The sequence below is a fragment of the Pteropus medius genome, unplaced genomic scaffold, assembly GCF_902729225.1.
Source record: "Pteropus medius unplaced genomic scaffold, Ma_sr-lr_union100, whole genome shotgun sequence".
NCBI classification, from domain to species: Eukaryota; Metazoa; Chordata; class Mammalia; order Chiroptera; family Pteropodidae; genus Pteropus; species Pteropus medius.
Window position 1 is genome coordinate 28,833,518 of NW_024349802.1, and position 21,355 is coordinate 28,854,872.

Below are 21,355 nucleotides of genomic sequence, written 5' to 3' on the forward strand. Positions count from 1 at the left end.
TCCTTCCTTCCTTCCTTCCTTCCTTCCTTCCTTCCTTCCTTTCCTTTCTTTTCTTTCTTTTCTTTCTTTCTTTCTTTCCAAGATTGCTTAGGTTATTCTGGGTCTTTTGCTATACCATATGAATTTTAGGATTTTTTTTCCTATTTATGTAAAAAATGCCATTTGGTATTTTGATGGGAATAGAATTGAATCCGTAGATTGTTTTGAGTAGTATGGACATTTAAACAATATTAAGCCTCCCAATCCATGAACATAGATGGAATAACTTTCCATTTATTTGTGTCTTTAATATCTTTCATTAATGTACTGTAGTTTTTACTATACAAGTTTTTCACCTGATTGGGTAAATTGATTCCTAAATATTAAAAAAAAATGTTCGATGCTCTAGTAAATAGAATTATGTTTTTAATTTTTTTCAGATTATTTGTTGCTAGTTTATAAAAACACAAATAATTTTTATGTTAATTTTATATCCTACACTTTACTGAATTTATTATTATTTTTCATAGTCTTAAGATTTTAACTATAAAAGATTATGTCATCAGCAAACGAAGACAATTTTACTTTCTCTATTCTGATTTAAATATATTTTATTTCTCTTTTCTGCCTAATTGCATTAGGACTTCCAGTACATGTTGAATGAATGTGGTGAGAGTGAGCCTCTTTGTCTTGTTCCTGATCTTAGGAGAAATATTTTCAGTGTTTACCATTGAATATAATGTTAGCTATGGGTTTGTCATACATGGCCTTTGTAATGTTGAGATACATTTTTTTCTATACATATTTTGCTGAGCATTTTTATCATGACAGGGTGTTAAATTCTGTAAAGTGCTTTCACTTCACTTATTGAGATGATTGTGACATTTTTGTTTTTGATTTTTAAATTTTAGGCTATAATGTATCTCAATGTAAACTTCTTCGGAACCATCTTGTTTGGAGTCCTTCAAAATTCCTCAATCTGGATGTCTTTTTTCCTTCACACAAGTTTTTAGCCATTATTTCTCTAAATAAGCTTTCTGCCTCTTTCTCTTTCTTCTCCTTCTGGGACTCCCATAATGTATATATTGATTATCTTGATGGTATCTCAAAATTTTCTTCACTCTTTATTTTTATTGTTATCCCTAACTGGATAATTTCAAATAACTTGTCTGTGAGTTCTCTGATTATTTTTCCTGTTTGACTGGCTGTGCTATTAAAGCTCTCTATTACATTTCTTAGTTTAGCTTTTGTACTCCTTAGCTCAAGAATATCTTTTTGTTCTTTTTCTTTAAATGTTTTTATCTCTTGGTTGATATTCTCTTTTTGTACATGTATTATTTTCCTAATTTCATTTAGTTGTCTAACTGTGTTCTGTTGCAGCTCACTGAGGTTTTTTTAAGACAATTATTTTTATCCAGTGTTTGGTGATTCATCGTCAGTTTTGGTTACTTTTTGTTCCTTTGATAGAGTCATATATCACTAATTTGCTGTGTTCCTTATAGCTTTGCATTGCTCTCTGCACATTTGAAGAAGCAGCCACCTCTTCCAGTCTTTATGGACTAGCCTTGGCAGAAAAAGACCTTCATCAGTCAACCCACACAGAGATTCTGAGAGTATCTCAAACCTTTTTTATGGATACACATGTTCTTCTCCTCCTAGGGTGAAAGTCTCAGGCTTCTGCACCTTTTACCAATCCCATAGAGCCAGGACAGATGCTGAGAATTGTCTGCCCTTCCCCCTAGTACAGTGTACCAAATTCCTGGGATAATAGATGAAAGCTCCACTTCTTTCTCTCCCTCCCTCCATCCCTCCTGAAGAAGAAAACTCAGGATAGTGCACCCTCTCTCAGTCCAATTGAGCTTGCTAGGTAATGAGAACTTCCCTCTTGTTTTTTCTAGGGCAGTACACTGAGATGCTGAAAGTAAGTTCCACTTCTCCCCTTCCTGAAGGAGAAATCTCAGTATTGTGTGCCATTTCTCGGTCCTGTAGACCCAAGCTAGCTGCTAAAATCCTTGCCATCTGTTAAGAGCAACCCACCCCTCCTGCTGTTTTAGCTGCTCCAAGACATTCCAACTATACTGGATCCTTTAGAACTCTGGGCAAGGTGAGAGAGGAGTGAGTCTCACAGGCAGCACCCTGAGAGGCTGGGAACATTAAATGCACCCCTCACTTTCTCTTTCCTTCATGGAAGAAATCATCAAGGTGATCTTATTCTGTGCTGAGCTGTGATGATTTGAGGGAGGGGGAGATGTGGATAAAGTGAACCCCCCCCATAAATGTAATTGGTCTTAGTCCTGTGTTCTTCCTATCTGCTGTCGCTTCTTAACTGATTTTGGGGTTCTCATAAAGGTATTATGGTCTGTGTATTGTTATTAATTGGTGTTTCTATGGTGGATAAGGGCCGGGACTTCCTATTCTACCATCGTGCAGATGTTAACTCCCTGAATTACATATTTTATATTTCTATGCTTCATTCATATTTGCTGTCTAAACTCTTAGCTCACACCAAGCATTTAAGTGGCTAATCATTGCTTGATAAACAAATGATCTCAATTCAGTTTTAACAAACATTACCTCTTGTGTTCAGCATATTGATAGTTGTGAAGGCAGGACAAAGGAAAATGTACCATTTCCACTGTGAAATGTAATCACTTACAATTTAATAGTGTGATTAGATATAATTACCTCTGATAGTCAGATGAAAAACAGATATAGAATTAATACAATAAAAATTAATAAAGTGTTGTAGCTGTGCTTGGGTGGGCAAAGTTGGTTGCTTAGAGAAACTGGCAGATCCATAAAAATATGTCGGGGGTGGCTCCATAGTGTGGTGGTTTGCATGTCTGCTTTACACGCAGAAGGTCCTGGGTTTGCATGCCCCAGGTGGAGCGATGGACCATACCCCGGGTGTGCCAGGCCCCCCGGGTGCATTGGGTGTGCCAGGCCCCAGGTGCACGCCTCAAACATATGGGAGGAGATGCCCCGCCTTCAGATATCCAGTTCTCAAGGGGAAACGGCAACATCCATAGGTCGGGGTGGAAGGGTGGGGGCGGAATCAAAGAGGGGGAAAAGAAATAAAAATATGTTAATGTTTTAACAAGTGGATATTTCAGAAAAAAACATTTTAGAAATATATATCATATATAATATATATTAACAAGGACTCTCAAGTGAAGCAATATGTGCTACTTGGGAGAGTAATGTTTAAATGAGTGTTATTGAGGTGATGAAAATGGATAAGAATAAGGAAAAGCATGGAATATGGCAAAGAGTAAGGCTAGAAAACCAGTTAGTGGTTCTATAGTAGAGAATCTCTCACAGCTAAGTGAATGATTTAGACTTGGTTCTTCATATAAGCCTTATAAAGATTATACTTAACCCCAAATCCACAGAAGCCCCACAGGAGGAAATAGCATAAGATGATAAGATCAGGCTCATAAAGATATTCTCTTGAAGCTCTATTTAGATTTTATAAGGAAGAGTAAATGGTTAAGGGCTGAGAAGAGAGTACAGGTAGCAGAAAAATCAGTTAGGTGTTGAAAATATCTAGATAATTATTTAGAATTTGAAGTAGGAAGAGACAATGAGGAAAAAATTATGGTTAATTCTGGTTCTGTCAAAAATCAGAACCATGTATATAGAAAGCAATTTCTTTTTTATGCTTTCTACCCGTGTTTTTTGCATTTATATTTATATATGTATTTTTTATGTTCATCGATGGTTGCCAACATATGGGTACTTTTGACACAACATTGGACAATGCAATCAAAAGCCTTTTAAGTCACTTGTTTTATGGAACAAGGTTTATTCCTGGCTTCAGTAGGAGGTATATTCACTACTATAAAAAGGGTAGAGACCAACAAGTCTTTGTAAAATCTTACACGAATTTCTGTATAAATAAAAATGCAGTTTCAAAGAATACGTTTCTTTATATTTGCTAAAGCAGGTACCTGTAGTCCTGAGCACATTGCTCACAGCTATTTTATAGTGGGAGGTAAAACCAAAAAAGGAAAAACAATGTTATTTACACTCTTTTGATGGATGGGGAAAATTGCTTCTTTTTGGAGCTCAAGAAGGAAAATCTCTAGTATTTTTTAAACACTGTGCAATGAACACATACACATATGCTCATACACGGAAATGATAAAATGCATTTTAATTCATCCACAGTTTCCACTGCAAAACATTTCATAAAACCTTCTGGGTCAAATTTGCCAATGTGGATGCTTGAGTTATTTCTGCTAGATAAAAACAAGTCAACCTGTCATTTTGCATTATGAACAGATGATCAAGGATGCACAATTTAACATCTGCATGCACAGTAAGCAGTTGGGCCAGTACAAACAGTTGCTGTGATGTGGACAAATGAGTTTGAATCTATACACATTCTGCATGCATTATTCAGATGGCTTCCTTTATAAACTTGGGTCTTTAAATATGAACAAAAAGAAAAGAAATAGTTTCACCCGGTCCAGGTACCATAAGTAGGAATGTTTCTCAAAATGAAGCAGATGTGTTAATAAAATTTAACATAATAGAAATTTGGACATAGGAAACACCTGGCACACAATTTTAGCAGATAATTAGATAACTGAATACCTATGACAGCTAGTTAATTGTCATAATCAGTGGATAATTTATTTGGGATATAATCTTATTCACGCCTTTCTTATGTACAAGTGATGTGTTGCCAGATGTGCATAAAACATAATTTCAGTTCTGCTTTTACAATGAGATTTGACTTCCATTAGTCTACTTTGGCAAGATGTCATTCTTTAACTGGTAGCTTTCAGAAAACAGTGATTTGAAGACAGCTTTTGAAGAAAGGCCTATACATGAGAATCATATTTAGTTAACTGAAACAGAGTTGGTGGCAAAGTGGATGAATAATTATGCATAGTGTATTTTGAAATGAAAGCTATTTATTAACAATTATTCAAAGCTTCTCAAAGGAGTTTTTTTTTTAACCTCACACATATTAAGATATTGGAAAACAGTACACAAAACTGGAGGATACTAGAGATATATTCACATGTGTAAACGTTCTTTCATTGTTTTGTCAGTATGATTTTAATGTCTGTGCTGTTTTTTAGGGAATCTCCAAATTTGAAGGAAAGAAAATACGTCATTAGCCCCTGATGCTGATCTACTGCATGAAGAATAGATCCCACCGAGAATTACCTAAATTTGCAGCAGAATTTGTGTGAATCATAAATAATTTTTTAATTGAGTAGAGCCATTGAATTGTGGGATTGTTTTTTATTAGAGCATATTATAGCCTATCCTACCTTATATACAACATTTTTAATTCCTCAGAAATTCTGTATATATTTACCTACTCCTTATGATATACTTCTCCTAAGAAAGGACCTGAACCTCTGAAAATTTTTTATACTTTCATGTGGAAGCATCACTAAACATTAACCAAATCAAAAATAATGAATAATCAAATTTGTCATTGGCCAAAAATTAATTATATGTTCACCCATAACTGGGAAATATAGGTATTAGCTGGATGAATTCCTCACCCCCAAAAAACTGGGGTTTATTTTATATATAAGAAAAGAATAATGATATTAGGAAAACAATTTCCATCTCTGCCAAAATTCCTAACCATATTGATACAAATTGGAAAAACTAGATTTAATGAAGCTGATTAATTTGTTCAAATACTAGAATAAGAATTTGGATCCCAGTCTCTACAACTCTAGTTTATCACTGCTGCTTTTCTTAGTTTTGGTGGATCCTCCACAAGAAGATTTATAGTTGAAAGAGATCAGTATTTGTGGCAGAGAAGTCTTGGTGTCCACCAAGGATGTATGTCCTATTTCCACCTATAAGAGCTGGTGCTAGGAAACACAGAGCAGTCAGGCAGTATATTTCCCAATCTTCTTTTTATTTAGTCTATGTGACTAGCTCTTGTGATGGAACATGAGTAAAAATGATGCATGTTGCTTATAGATTTAGGTGGTTAGGGAATGTATTGCCTTCTCTATGCTTGTTCTTTATTTACTGAATACTTGAAAGAACTATTTTGAAAACTATATGTTCAAAGGCAAGGCCTTAGTCTGCTTAGAATCTGAATGACTTTTTGCAATGAAAGTACCACCATCCCTTCCCCAGGGCCCTTGCTAAAAAGTAGCCTGTATTTGGCCTATTATCTGGAAGAGAAGTAAATTTTGGATTTAGCAATTGAAATTTTAGTTTGTCTATTACAGATGTCTATTAATCTAGTAGATTAACAAAGTAAGAACTAAAAAGAAGAACTAAATAAAAAAAGAAGAACTAATTCAAAAAAGAACTAAATAACTGTTGTGGAGATCAGGCATCAATAAGGGAAATGAGATTCTTTTGAAAGAGGAAACTTTCTTTGCTCTAAGACATGTAAGTTACTGCTCCTGTCTTTGTGAAGATGGGAAAGATCTTACTGCAAAAAGAAAGAAGGTCAGAGAAAAGTGAGAAGCTAAGAAAGAACAAAGTCAATTAAAAAAAAAGTTCACATTTCAATTAATTAATTATGCACAGATTATGTGAACAAAGACTAACTAGCAGAGCTTCAATGTTAACTCTGCAAGCAGATGTATTCCCCAGAGTCCATTTAAAGTCTGGAAATATTTTAAATTTTATTTAACTAAGAGTCAAAGTAGACATTCAGAGGTCTCAACTGCTCTCAGACTGTGGTGTCCAATCATTTAACTATTAGGAACTTGAAATGTGTCTAGTTCAAATTGAGATGTACTATCAGTCTAAAATATACATGAAACATCAAAGACAGTACAGAAAAAGAATGCAAAATATCTAATGAATAATTTCTATATCAATTATAAGTCTAAATTATATCTTAGACATATTGGGTCAAATAAAATATAATAAAAAAATAATTTACCTCTTTCTTTTAATTTTTTAAAATGTGGCTACTAGAAAATTTAAATTATATAGGATTACATTCCTATTGAAGGACACTGTGCTAAGAGATATACAGCATGTTTTATTTGTTCCTCCAAATTCAGGTTTGGAGGAAGATATGTGATGATAAAACCTTATTCAGAAAAGCAAATTTGACAAGAGAATATGAAAGAAAAAGAAAGGTCGATTTGGTTCAATAGAATTTTAAACATGTTAGTCTTTAAATGAATGTGCAAATGAATAAAGGTAGTACCTTCCCCCACCTAGGCTTCAACGACCCTTGAAAAAAAGAAAAAAAAAATAGACCAAAAATAAAATTAAAAAACCAACACTACACTTCGTGAAACAGTCACCAACATTCTGTGAGCCTTACATACAGCATTTGAAGTCATTACACCTCAGTTTCCTAGTATTCAAAATAAAGGTGATTACATTTGCTTTCTTTACATAATTATGACCATCAAATGTGAAAACACACATTAAAGCACTTTAGGAAAGTATATAAGTGCTCTACTACTGTAAGAAAAGAAATACCTGCAAATTAGGGATTTAATATCTGAACGGGGAAAATATTATAGCTCTTTCTAAATAATGTTTGAGCTTACAGCTAGTACATTTGAATTATTTAATGGACATTTAAGAAGTTTCTTTCCATGCTAAATCACATTAAGGATTCAATTAGACTTTCATCTTACAGCAGTAATGTAATTACTGCTTCTATCATAAAATAACATTTTAAAGAATGAGACAACATACACTTTTCAGACTCAAATTTGTTCTGTCTCTTACACTTACTCTATATAACTAAAAAGCTTAATGTAGAACCAGTTTTAGGAACCAGTCACTTACATTTGATGTAAGTCTGAAGTTTTAAAACCTATAAAGCATAGTGCCATTCCTGAAGTTGCCACCCTAAGATGTATCACTTTGGTATGTGAATTATTTTGAGCTGAAGGTAATTTAGACCCTGTGTAGTTAGGAGAAACATTTATCTCTCCCGCAAAGAATTTAAATTTGGAGCATTGCCCATAATAAGAGTTATTGCCAGAGAAAATTTTTTATGACCTATCTATAGGGTAGGACAAATGTCTAATTCCTGAAAATCTGCTCTTCTTATCTTCCTGAAAATGACCCTCCTCTCCCCTGATGTCCCAAGGCACCTTACCTCGTCCTTAGCTCAGAATGTTACATATTCTTCATTTTAACTTTCTGTCTCTGGATCTCTCGTGTACGTGGGGGTCTCTGACTCTCTCTTGTAATGCGGAGTCCCATATGTTTGCATGCAATTAAATTTGGTTCTTTTCTCTTGTTAATCTAATCTGACTCGTGTAGGTATAATTGTGAGACCAACCGAAAGAACCTAAGAAGTTAGAAGAAAGTTTCTTTCTCCTCCACATTCCATAAAAATAAAAATTATATATGTGAATTTTTGAATGAAAAACATGCCATTGTTAAAAACATATCTAAGGTCTAAGAGAATGGAGTTTTTGAAGGAAGAACAGTGTTTTGTTTTGTTTTGTTTTGTTTTTTCTATGTATCTTTAAGGCATACTTCAGACTTTTGGTTTTAATCATATGTCTACTTTTGTATCCTGCTTTAATTATATCCTTAGACATGTTGACTTTACATGTATTTTATTTAATGTAGACAGTTGCTTTTCTGCTTACCTTATATTTTTGTTTCCTATCTTTTTTTTTTGCAAAAGCTTATAAAATTATTGTGTGTCATTTTCCACATATTCTCTCCAAAACTGCAAATTACTTTTTAAAAATTTTAACCTTTGCTAATTGCATAGGTAAACTAGCATTTCATGAGACTGTGAGTTACATTCTTTTAGATAGCAGAGAATACAACCTATTTTCTTGAGCTAATTGGCCGCTTATAACTCTCCTTTTGTTTCTTATCTTAATCTATTTTACTATGTAATGTGTCAATTTATTATTGACTTTAAATAACTTTTATGTTAAAGATATCAATTTTTTTTTCCATCATGTAGGTTTCTAATACTTTTCCAAATATGTTCCATTTTGTAACCTATTTTAACTATGTCCTTAATCATAGTGGAATTATACTTTACTGATGCTTAACACAACATTATTTAATTAAATAGTACACATTTGCCACTGTTGGTTTTATATGTCAGAACTTATAATGCAGTGGTACAAAAAGGATTCTGGTGCTAAAATTTTTGAGTTCAAATATCCCTCATGTCCATCTGCTGTATAATCTTATGTATGTTGCTTAACTCATTCTGGCTTTAATTTTCTAATCTTAAAAGCAAGGGTATTATTGATCATAGGCAGTGATAATACCGGTAAAACTAGAATAGTATTTTAACCTTTCTATTCTGTTGCATGGATAAATGAAGATTTAAAGTCATGGGCTTTGAATATTTAGAGAAGAGCAAAGGAAGACTAGAAGCCTGTCATTTTTTCCATATCCAGAATATGTGACTCTATTTTACAGAAATGATGTGATATGTTATTAGATAAATAATGGGAACTCCCCGAGATTGGGGATTTGGTTTTCCCCTATGATTACCAAAAACCTAGCAGAATATTAGAAGAGCATTATAATAATACATAGTACTAAGAACCAGCTGTAGTTTTGAGGATTGGTATTGCACCAGTGGAGGAGTGAAGAAAACATTCTTCTTTTTTTTTTTTAACTTGCTTTTCTTTCAGTTTTAAAAGAGAAGAATTGATTAGCACATTTTGGATTATATTTGAGTACTTTCTAGTGTCTGAGAAGTATTCTTAGTAGGATATAAGCTTCTATTTGTGTTAAGTTTGAAATTCTCCATTTTGAGCTTCAAAAATAAAGAGCAATCATTCTCAAAAAAATTAAGTCTTAGTATGAGTATGGTGCCTTGCCATTGTGTGCTTTTGATACTCATTTATCTCCTACAATATCTCCCAAATATTTTGTCTACTAATTACTGAGCAGCTGTGCACAATGGAGAATGCTTGTGCTCTGGGATAAATAAGTTTGAATTGATTTCCAGGTCAGCCATTTAACTGTGTAACTTTAGGCAATACTTACATTTTCTGACCTTTAGTTTTTATATAAGAAAAGGAGTTAAGATACCCATCTTACTGGATTGATATGAGGATTAGAGATAATGTATAGCAAGAATGCAGTAGATGTTAAATGAATGTTAGTTAATATTAAAATAAGATAAAAATTCCTATACATTTTTTTCTCAGTTGTTTCCTGAAAAGTAATAGGTTACTATGTGAAAGAATAATCCGATTTTTTTTTTTTTTTTGGGGCCCAAATACATCACTAAAGCCAATTTGAGATGAAGATAATGAGATTTTTTTAGTGATTTTTTTTTTAGTGATTTTTTTCAGTTTTGAATTAAATTTCATTTATGGCCTTTATTTTGAGGAAGTAATTTAAATTTTCTAAGTATTACTTTTCCAATTTAAAGATAAGACTAATAGAAGTATTCCATTAAGTTATTTTGAGGTCTACTATGACATTATAGGTAAAGTGTTTTGTATAATAAATGCTCAAAATCATTAGAACCTACCATGCATATAATGTAAAAATGCTCTCAATATCACCCATAACAGGAAATTATTTATCCTATTGAGAATTTCCAATTATCTTAAACTTGAATTTTTGAAAGATAACCTAACATGATAGTTAATATAAGCAATGGATCTTAAGTTAGCTTGCTAGGTTTGGCTCCTAAGCAAATTAATTCATTCTCTCTCTCTCTTCTCTCTCTCTCTGTTTCTTCATGTGTAAAATGGAAGTAAGTAATGGTACCAACCGGTTTCAGGTATTAAAAAGATTAAATCTGACAAATCATTAAATCCCCTAGCACATTGCCAATCGCATATGTTCAATAAAGATATAATTACTTTAAGTTGGAGACTGAGTTATTAAAATATCCTTTTATATGTCTACTTGAGCTCAACATCATTATAATTTTTTTTAAAAATCAATCATTTATGGTGACTTCAGTGAAAATGGAAGATTAAGGACATTTAAAAGTATGTTATTCCATAAAATCAACAAAATTAAACTGAAAAATTTTGTCAGAATGAACATTTTTAAAACTTTAGAAATTAACCAAAGGCTTGAAGCAACCTGAGGAGCATTTAATCAAAAAAAAAAAAAAAAAAAAGGCTATTAATAAAAAACAAGCTTTGTGGTGTTTTAATTTACTGTAGTTCATCTCCCATTCTCCAGATCAGTGGTAGACTTAAAAATAACATTTTGTGTTGCCAGTACTACAGGGAGGAAAATGGATCTCATTCTCAAAGAATCTCCTCTATTTGATCTGTCTGATGGTAACTTGGAAGGCACCACTCAAAAGGTTTGTCTTTATTTGACCTCATTCAAACTTAGCTAGTACTCAATGCCCCTCCTTGATGAGTGGAGTGAAGGGGTAAAGGAAGCTTGGTCAAATGTTTTAACATCATGACAACTTGAGATGATAGATCAGTTAGCACAAAACAAAAAAACAAACAATAACAACAAAAAACCAGACTGATCAAAAGCTTAAAAGTAGAAGCTGAAAAATTAGATATTTATAGAGGCCTGCAAAAGCCCTTTCATATTCCTGGATATCTAGAAAGCCATGCACATGTCCAGGGCTCTGCACATCTGTGAATTTGCTCAGGAAAAGGTTCTAAATGTTCACGTTTCACCTCCTTAAGGTATTGACAACAGGAAAAAAAGTAAATCAGAGTTGTAAACTGCCTGCTTGAGTGTTAGCATGTTTCAACACGCAGAGTTCTGCAGCAAAGACTATGAGAATTGTGGTTCAAGAATTTTAAAAATCTTAGTAAAATCATCAGCTAACTAAATAGACTGTGAAGGCTTCGGTACCCATGTATGACAAAGACACAGACTTTACAGAATTAATTTAGAAAATTCACTAAACAAAGAACAACTACAATAAACAACAACCACAACAACCCTGGGGAAGGGGGAGGACCTATTTTCCAAAGCTGCCACATTATGTTATTTGCAACATCTAGTTTTAAATTATGAAAAGTAAAAAGAAATTAAAAAGTGTATCTCATTCTCAGAAAAAAATCAATAGAAGTTTTCCCTCAGACAACATAGATATTGAACTAGACAAGTCTTTATATCAGCTATTTTAAAAATGTTCAAAGACCTAAAAGAAATTATATCTGAAGGACTAAAGAAAATATAAAAATATAAATAAAGAGATATAAATTAAAAAGAAACCAAGTAGAAATTATGGAACTGAAAAATATTATGCAGAATTATGGAATTACTAAAGCACTTTAATAAGAGATTTTAGGTGGCAGAGGGAAAAACCAGTGACCTTGAAGACAGGCCAATTGATAAACAAACAAACAAAAATAATCAAGAAAAATCAACCAAGCATCAGAAACTTGTGGGATACTATAAAGCATGGAAACATATGCATATAAAAGTCTTAGAAAGAGAGGTGAAAGAAAGAGAAGAGAAGATTTGTAAAAATAACAATAAAAAAATTCTCAAATTTAATGAAAGATACAAATCCATACATCCAAGGAGCATGTCAACTCCGAGTAGGATAATGGCAAAGAAAGGTGCACACTGAAACAGGTTACAATTAAATTATTAAAGTCGATGACAAAGAAAGAATCTTGAAAGCAACAAGTGACTCCTAACATTTAAAGGATCCTCAATAACAGCCGATTTCACATAGAAAACCATGAAGGCCAGAGGCAGTGAGATAGCATTTTCAAAATGCTGAAAGAAACTACCAACTGAGACTCCTATTTCTAGCAGAGCTATCCTTCAGAAATGAAGGCGATATTAAGACATTCCTAGATATACAAAAAAAAAAAAAAAACAAAACTAATATTCTTTGTTGCTACCAAATTTGTCTTACAAAAAATTCTAAAGGAAGTCCTTCAGATTGAAATGAATGACAACAGACAGTAACTGGAATCTATATGAAAAAACAAAGAACATTAGAAAAGATAACTATATAAACATAGAAGAGAGCGTAAATGTATTTTTTGTACACTCTATTTTGTTTTACTATCTGATTTAAAGGATAACTCAGTGCAATTTTTCTCAATCTAAGTTGAATGGCACAAAATATCTAAAGATATAATCTATGACAATGACAGTATAAAGGAAGAAGGGAAGTGAAATTATATAGGAGCATATCTTTATATGTTACTGAAATTATGAAATGAAGTAAAAGTAGTGCTTAGAGGGAGACTTTACATAACTACATTAGAAAAAAATTTAAATAAATAGCCTAAACATCTACTCTAAGAAAGAGCAAAAGAAGAGCAAACTAAAAGAAGGAAGAGCAAAGCAAGAAGGAAGAAAATAATAAAGATGAGAGTGAAGGGAAAATCAGCCAGTTTTGGTGAAGAAAAAAATTTAAATGGCATGTTTATTTTTGGCACAGTGTGGGCAAACAAGTGGTTGACCGAACATGATTTAATCTTTCCCTTTTCGCCTGTCTGTTTTGGTACTCTTCAGAGATATCCATAATGAATGTAAAGCCACATGATTAAATGTGTCACAAAAGATAACAAAAGTCTTGCCTTTTTTCTTCTAGTTGGAAAATGATTTTCTCCTAAATATATGTCATTTGTATTTTAGAGTTAAACACATCTGCATCACAGCCTTGGATAAATAGTTTATGATTGATGCACGCCTGGGATAGTTTCCTTGTACAAAATCAGAGAAATAATGGTAAGGTTACTTCATTCAGATTATTCAAAATAATTTTACTCAGCCGTAAGAAGAGATGAAATACTGCCATTTGCAACAACATGGATGGACCTTGAAATAATCATACTAAGCGAAATAAGCCAGACAGAAAAGGTTGAAAATCACATGATATCACATATGTGGGATATGAACCTAAAAGCAACAAATGAACAGGACACAGACTCATGGGCATGGACAATGGACTAGTGGTTACCAGAAGGGAGGGGGAAAATAAAAAAATAAAATGTTAAAAAATTATGTATATATAGTATGAAAAAAAAAACTGACATGTAAAAAGATAAAAAATAATTTTACTCAAAGTAACTGCTACAACATGTTTAGATATTCTTATTATGTAAATTGTAAATTCATACTAATAAAACAGATTTTTTCATGTGCATAGTACTTTTTACTTATTAAATACTCACAACTTCGTGATTTCACTGAAAGATGTCAATCACTGGACTTCTACAAAATATAAATAAGTACTTCTACAAAGCACTCTGTTAACTACTAATAGCCTCATCATAACTGCAGAGAATAAATATGACGTCTCTTTATTCTTTAATCATTCACATTCCTCTTGATTTAGCAGGATTCTCATCAGTCCCCATCAAGACTTATTTTTCCCTGCCTTTTAATTCTCAAGGAATTCCAGGGACTTACCCAGTCCAAAGGTAAGTCAGCTTTCTACTGACACCAGGCATAGAACAATTTGGAGACTGATGAAAGTATTATTGCCTTTATTGTGTAACAGAATCCTGCAAAATCCTTTGGAAACTTGTCCGCAAGATAATACCAGGTCCCTATGCCTACAAAGCTTCTGATGTGGTACCACTTGTGGGCTCCAAATTGTAGTTGTTTTAGTTCACAATATATACAGATAATATTCCCCAAAGAAAATTTCTTGCTGAGTATTTAGATTTAAAGCAACTACCAGAAGTAACCGCAGTTAAATCTACACTTGCCCGCAGTAACTCAGGTTATTCAAGCTTTGAATTCCTACCTCTCTAAGGTGATCTTATTCCAGGAACCTTGTTAGATATACCTCGTTCAATCTTGACTGGGGCTCTGTAGTTCACTAAAGTAAATCTCCCTAACACTGCAATGAAAAACCTATTCTTAATAACTCTCAAGTTCTTAGATTATATATTTCTAATATGAGCCAATATCATACTTTTTAATAAATGATCTGATGATTAAAAGAATATTTACATAGTGCCTACAAAGGCAAGCATTTTAAATAAAAATATTATTTTATATTGAATGAGAGAAGAAAAATATTGTTCATTTTCTTCCAAGTAGACCCTGGGATTCTTGGGCCAAGTCCCCTTCTCTTTCCTATTTAAATGATTTTACATACCCGGGATCACAGAAGTTGTGGGCTTGCTCATGCCACAAAAGTGTCCATCAGAAGCTAATCTCAATATATGAAGCTACATAAAAGGCTCCTAAACAAAAGTTCTGTTCCAGATAAACTGAAATATCAATCTGAAGACATAAGAAACTGATATTTTAAAGACTTCCTTTAAGCAGAACCATTTATTAAAAAGTTTTGCCATGGCAGGTACAGTCTACTCTCTAGAAATATATAATCTAAGAACCTTGACAGGTATGAATAATATGTTTTTCATTATAGGTCTTCAACATGCTTCTTACTCCTTTTTTTTTCTTTTAAATGTATTCACAAAATAAATGAGTTTAGAGTAAACATATGTCCTGGGATATAAAGATGAATTGAACTTCTCCATAACAAATTCCCATTTCAGTAGGCATGTCAACAAATGACTAGAAAACTATATACTATATGTGCTTTAATGGAACTATGAACAGAATGCTAAGGAAACACAGAAAGTGGCTGACTGTCTGCAAGAAAGCATCAGAGCAGAAGGAGAACTTGAGCTGCTTCTAAGCTAGGTGTGAGCCTGGTCAGAGTCCACTCCTGCTATTCCACTATTTAGCAGGATTGATTTGTTTGATCCTGTGTGGTTCGGTACTATCCATCTTTCTCCCACACTTCTCCCCTCTGGAAGCTAGAGACTTTGCAGAAGAGAATAACTTTCTCAAATAAAGGAAGATTGTTTTTCAAATAATGATAGATTCATACCCATGTTTCTATGTTAGAAGCTACAGATATGCTCAGAATATCTACTTGAAAGGGGTACTAAATGATTCCTCAGGTGAAAATGAGACAAAAAGCTATTCCAGGCAGAGGAAAATACATATATTTCTCTAAAAAATACACAAAAAGACATTAAAGGAAGTAGCATGGTCAGGGATAGATAAAGAAATTCCACTGAGTTTACTGATAGAGGGTCCAGCATTGCTCGCTAAAGAAGGAAAGAGTTAAGAGTAGAGAGGAGTTGTGAGCAAAGTCTAGAAAAATAGGTTATGTGTAAATATAGGAGCCAAAAGCGGGGGTTTGGGGGTAGGGGAGGTTCAAGGGAGATATATAGTCAAGTTTGATTTAAAAAGGATAATCATGTAGACAATACAGAAACATGAAAGATGGACTAAAATGGTGACAGGAAGATTGGTTAGGAGAGTGTTGCTGTGAGGAAAGGAAATAGTGATATTGATCAAATAGTAGCATTTAACGTAAAAAGGTAACTAAATTTGAAATTCTATGAATTGGGCAACAAAGGATTTGGTGACTGATCCAATGATATGAGAAGATAAAGGCAGAGTCTACCTTGGACAAGTATGATTCCATAATCCAGGGTAGTGAATAAAAGACATAGAGTAGATTGTGATGGATGGCAAAAACAGGTTGCTGGACACAGTGTTAACTTTTAGTGGATTCTGATGGTATACAGTAGGAAATTGAAAATGTGAGTCTGAAGCTTTTTGTAAATTTGAAACTCGAAATCCAAACATAAATAGTCGTCAATATAATATAGTAGTCACAGTCATGGCTCTCCAAAAGAAGACAGAAAGGGAGTTTGGAGTGAGATGACTAGAAGACCTAGCGTCAAAACTGGAGAACATTTAAGTGGTGGCAGAGAAAGAAAATACAAAGAAGGAAATTTAAGATATCTAGTTAGAGATGTAGGAAAACAAAATATCCCTTAAATGAGTTTTCATTCATTGATTAAGTCATTCAGCAACATTTACTATATGCTTATCCCATGCCAGGTACTTGCCAGAATTGAGAATAAAATTATACACATGGAATACATATTTCCTGCTTCTATAGCATTTACACAAGGGAAGGGTGAGTCTGTGAGCAAATGATAAATTCCAGTTTGGATAGTCTTTTAAGTTGAATGAAAATAAAAAGGTCCATATAAAAAAAAATTTTTTAAAGGCTAGTCAATTGAAAGGAAACATGGTGGAGTGAGAGATGTCCCTAGATCTCTCCCCTTGAAACAACAATAAGTTGAACATCTAAAACTCAATAAAAAATACCAAAACTGCACATCAGCATGCCTGAGCGTGGGATCTGTGCATAAGAGCTACCACAGGTCAGAACCCAGGGTGTCAGGTAGTGGAATGGGAGAAATAAAGAAGCTGTCTCTGGCAGCCACCAGAGCTCCCTGTAGGGGGAGGGGAAGGGGAGAAGGTGTGGCGACTTCCCCGAACAGCCCTGCCTGGGAGAGTTTGTAAGTTCCACGCAGCCAGAGGCAGGGCCAAGTCATCAGGGCAGAAAGCAGAAAAGCGAATGGAACAGAAACAACAGTTGATTTTTAATGGCCACCCAGGCTGAGCTGCAGCCCCCAACCCCCAATCCAGAGGGCTCCTCCCCCCATACCCTCCGAGACCAAGCACCATGGAGTCCCAGGGGAATTCGAGCAAATGCTACCAAAACTGATGTTAATACTGACAGGGACTGAAACTGAGAGTAGCGAGCGTGATTAAATATCTACAAAAAAAACAAAGGCATTATATAAAGGCATTATTAAGGTTTTATATAAAGCAGGGATCCAAGATGCTTAGACACCACCTACTGGAAACCAAAAGAAAATCGCCTTCTTTGCAGCAGGCTAAAGAGAGACCTTTATATAATCTTCTTTCTGGAAAAAAAGCAGAATACATTTCCATTAATGCCCAGGCAGAGAAATAGTCCATTACACAATGAACAACCGAGGTGACAAGGCTTTTCAGAAAGAAAGAGAAAAATCTCCAGAAAATAAACTTATGGACATAGAAATATGCAACTTAAATGACAGAGAATTCAGGATGATACTTCTGAAAAAACTCAGTGAGTTCCAAAATGAGTCATATCAAAAATTTCAGGAATTGAAAAAAAACAACTGGATGAGCAGAGCAAGGAGACTGAAATCCTCAAAAAGAAGCAAATAGAACTTCTAGAGATAAAAAATCACACAGCAAGTTGAAAAATGAAATAGCAAGCTTGGGAAATAGAGTCGACCAAATGGAGGAAAGGATCAGTGAAATCGAAGACAGAAATCTAGAAATAAATCAGAAGGAGGAAGAGAGAAACTGGAGAATGAAAAATAATGAAATAGGAATACAAGAACTAGCTGATACCATCAGGAGAGGAAACATAAGAATAATGGGCATTACCAAAGGTGAGGAAAAGGAGCAGGGACTAGAAAGCATTTTCAGACAAATAGTGGACAAGAATTTCCCAAATCTAAGGAATGAGCTGGAGCTTGGAATTCAAGAGGTCAACAGAACACCTATTACCTCAACCCCAAAAGGCCTTCACCAAGACACATTGTATTAAAATTATCAAAAATCCATGACAAAGACAGAATTCTCAGGGCAGCGAGGGAGAAGAAAATGGTAATTTATAAAGGAAAACCCATTAGATTATCATCGGACTTCTCAGCACAGACCTTATAAGCCAGAAAGGAATGGAATCAAATATTTAAAATATTAAGTGAAAGGAACTACCAGCCTAGAATAATGTATCTAGCTAAGCTCTTTAGATATGAAGGAGAAATTAAGATCTTTTCAGACATACAAAAATTGAGGAAATTCTCTACTACAAGGCCTACACTACAGGAAATACTGAAAGGTGTCAGCTCATCTAAAACAAAATAACAAAACAAAACAAAAAATACATAATTAGGAGTAACGTGACTATCAGGCAAAATAAAGCAGAGGAGTGCAACCCTTACTAAGAACAGGGCATTATAAGCTTAAATAATAAAAAGAGAATTGTTATAACAAGATAGTAATGAATGTTCAGCATACATAGGGACAAATTGAGATAACAACGACTGAAAAGGGGAGGATTCAAAGATCCAAATTCACAAAGGAGAATGGAGATAAGGCACGCATAGAAGAAAATGGATGATTGTATATATATAACTATCCTTTACGTATTTGTAATGGTAACCATACACCAAAGATTCAGAACTGAAGTAGATAACATAAAACAAGAAGAACCAGAGGCAAAACGCACAAAAGTCAGCCAAAATAAACAGAAACACAAGGATAAGGAAGCCATGAAAACACCAAGCTACCAGAAAGCAAAAGATAAAATGGCTATAATAATCACCCTAAATGTAAATGGACTGAACTCACTAACAAAAAGGCACAGAGTTACAGAATGGATCAAAAAACAAAACCCAACCATATGCTGCCTCCAGGAGACACATCTCAGCTCCAAAAACAAACGATACTCAAAATGAAAGGGTGAAAAATGATATTTCAAGCAAATGGCATTCTGAGAAAAGCAGGAATAGCGGTACTATTATCAGATGAAACAGACATCAAAATAAAAAAGGTAAAGAAAGATACTGAGGGACACTTCATAATGATAAAGGGAATCATGCACCAAGAAGACATAACACTTATTAATATCTATGCTCCCAATCAGGGAGCCCTAAAATATGTAAAGCAATTACTAACAGAACTAAAGGGAGAAACAGACCAAAACACTATCGTAGTAGGGGACCTAAATACCCCACTGTCAGATATGGACAGATCCTCCAAACAGAAAATCAATAAGGAAATAACATCCTTAAATGACACATTAGACCAACTAGACATAATTGACATTTATAGAGCCTTCCACCCCCAAACAGCTGCTTCTACATTCTTCTCTAGTGCACATTGAACATTCTCAAGAATCGACCATGTACTGGGACACAGAGAGTGCTTCAACAAATAGAAGAGGGTTGAAATCGAATCAACCATATTCTCTGACATTAATGATTTGAAACTAAAGATCAACTGCAAAAAGAAAGCAGGAAGAACAACAAATACATGGAGATTAAACAACATGCTACTGAAGAATAACTGGGTCAGAGAAGAAATAAAAAAAGAGATCAAGAAATAAATAGAAACAAATGATAATGATAGTACAACATATCAAAACTTTTGGGACATGGCAAAAGCGGTTATAAGAGGAAAGTTCATATCATTACAGGCCTACCTCCAAAAACAAGAACAAGCCCAAATAAACAACCTAACACTTCATCTTAAAAAAACTAGAAAAGGAAGAACAAATAAAGCCTAATGTCAGCATAAGGAAAGAAATAATCAAAATTAGAGCAGAAATAAATGAAATTGAAAATGAACAAACAAAAAAAATAGAAAAAAATAAATACAACAAAGAACTGGTTCTTTGAGAAGGTTAATAAAATTGACAAACTCCTGGCTATACTCACTAAAGAAAAAAGAGAAAGGACACAAATAAACAAAATCAGGGATTAAAGAGGAGAAATTACAACTGACATCACAGAAATACAAATAATCATACAAGAATACTATGAAAAAGTATATAACACCAAATTTAATAACCTAGAAGAAATGGACCAGTACTTAGAAAAATACAACCTTCCTAGACTGAATCAAGAAGAACTGGAAAATCTAAGATTGATCAGCAGTATGGAAATTGAAACTATCATTAATAACCCACCAAAAAGTAAAAGTCCAGGACCAATAGGCTTCACCAGTGAATTCTACCAAACATTCAAAGATTATCTCTTCTCCTCAAACTCTTCCAAAAAATCAAAAAGGAAGCAATACTTCCCAACTCATTTTATGAGGCCAATATCACCCTGATACCAAAACCAGGTAAAGATAATACAAAAAAAGAAAACTACAGACCAATATCTCTCATGAACACGGATGCAAAAATCCTAAATAAAATAAAGCCTACCGAACACAGCAATACATTAAAAAGATTATACTCCATGATCAAGTGGGCTTCATCCCAGGGGCACAGGGATGGTTCAACATATGGAAATTGATTAATGTGATACACCACATAAGCAAATTAAAAAATAAGAATCACATGATCATATCAATAGATGCAGAAAAAGCCTTTGACAAGGTACAACATCCATTTATGATCAAAACACTTCGCAAAATCGGTATAGAAGGAAATTATCTTAACATAATAAAGGCCATCTATGACAAACCCTCAGCCGACATTTTACTTAATGGTGAAAAACTAAAAACCTTCCCTCTAAGATCAGGAACAAGTCAAGTCAAGGTTGTCCACTATTGCCAGTGCTATTCAATATAACATTGAGGTCCTAGCAAGTGCAATCAGACAAGAGAAAGATATAAAAGGCAACCAACTAGGAAACGAAGAAGTCAAACTGTCACTATTTGTGGATAATATGATTCTCTATATAGAAAACCCTAAAGACTCTATAAGAACACTACTAGAAACAATAAGCAAATATAGTAAAGTTTCTGGATACAAAATCAATGTTCAAAAATCCATAGTGTTCCTATACTCTAATAACGAAGCATCAGAAAAAGAAGTAGAAAAAATAATTCCTTTTGCAATTGCAACAAAAAGAATAAAATACCTAGGAATAAATCTAACGTAACA